Below are 1,433 nucleotides of genomic sequence, written 5' to 3'. Positions count from 1 at the left end.
TCAAGCCTGAATCAAAGCAGACTTCGCTCTTCTCTCCCACCACTTGTGTTTGGATTGCCTCTGCAATCTTCTTTTAGTTCTTTACTATTACTTCGGAAAACCTGAAGCAATCGATCATAAATACCAAACTATTGTTAATCAACACAGACGATGGCTGGCCAGTAAACACTGTAATTAAGTTGTATTCTTCCCCTTCCCGCTAGAGGGGGTATAGCTCAGGGGTAGAGCATTTGACTGCAGATCAAGAGGTCCCCGGTTCAAATCCGGGTGCCCCCTGGTGGTTTCCCTTTTAAGCCTTACCAACATCAAGATGGTAACAAAGGGAAAGTAGCTTTAATGAAGCAAGTATTGTCAATTCTGCGATGTGTTCTGAAGATCAAGAAATGAATAAACCTCAGCCCCATGGATTTCAGTATCTGGGTCAATGTGTAAACAAAGGGATTACTGTACCAAGTGATATCTGCAACATTTCAGATGTGTCTTAGGTCAGGTTCTCAAAGTGTAGTGGGGGAACTGCGGGGATATCCTTGAGATCCTTTCTGATAAGAAAATAGAATTGTTATCATAATAGTGCATTATTTACCTGTTTCACTTCTGTTCTTTCAAGAGTATGCAGTGGAGCTTTCCAGAAGTTACATGATGTGTGGTATCACAAAAGATTAAATATGGAAACATGAAAATCCAGCTGTCATACATTAAACCAGATAGTAAAGGGATTTCCAAAAGCATGTAAAGCAAAACAACTCTTCTCGTTAGATTATTTTTGATTAGGAAAATGTAGTTATTTTTCAGGCTTATTGTCTTAAATGAATTAACAAATAATTAAACAGTCACAATTTTAATTTCTAATCTGATAAATGTCAATAGATGTAACCCATATAAAACAAAACTTTTTGGGATCCTCAATAATTTAAGAATGTAAATTATCTTCAGATGAAAATATTTGAGAATCACTGCTCTATGTAAAGAGGTGGCTCAGAGGGAGAATGCTGGGGTTGTGAGATGGCACAGGGAAAAGATGGCATTTGAGGAGAGTTTTGAAGAATGGGTAGTGGATAAAGCAAGGAAGAGTCCAGAAATCCTAAGCAGTTTGGAGTTGTTGGAGTGTGAAGTGTAAAAGCAAGGTGACAGGAGATGAGGCCAGGGAGAAGGTAAGTCCTTTCAGGAAAAGCTCTAATGCTAAGGAATCTGGACTTTATTCTATAAGCACTAGAGTGCCAACACAGAGTTTTAATCCATGGGAGGTATGGTTAGACCATTTAGAGGCTGTTACAATAGCCCCTGAAAGGCAGGCCTTTGGGCAGAAAAATTTAGGAAGTAGAGTCAGCTCAGTAGACCTTGGTGATTAGGTCTGGGAGCCTGGAGAAAGAGGAGAATCAATTGTGCCCCTGCTTTCTGTTTCAGACATTGGTTGTAGCACCAACCAAGAAAAC

At 39.6% G+C, this 1,433-nt stretch overlaps 1 non-coding gene across 1 annotated transcript; it reads left to right on the top strand.

The window, feature by feature from the left end:
- The first annotated feature begins 204 nt into the window (after window positions 1-204).
- Window positions 205-276, top strand: TRNAC-GCA (transfer RNA cysteine (anticodon GCA)). The gene has a single exon. It is a non-coding gene; the product is annotated as a tRNA-Cys (tRNA).
- The last annotated feature ends 1,157 nt before the right edge of the window (window positions 277-1,433 follow it).

This window comes from Rhinolophus sinicus, chromosome 12, assembly GCF_057876585.1.
Source record: "Rhinolophus sinicus isolate RSI-liver-muscle chromosome 12, RSI-T2T, whole genome shotgun sequence".
In the NCBI taxonomy this organism is placed as follows: Eukaryota; Metazoa; Chordata; class Mammalia; order Chiroptera; family Rhinolophidae; genus Rhinolophus; species Rhinolophus sinicus.
The sequence above is the reverse complement of the archived record's forward strand: the minus strand, read 5'-3'. Positions and strand labels throughout refer to the sequence as shown.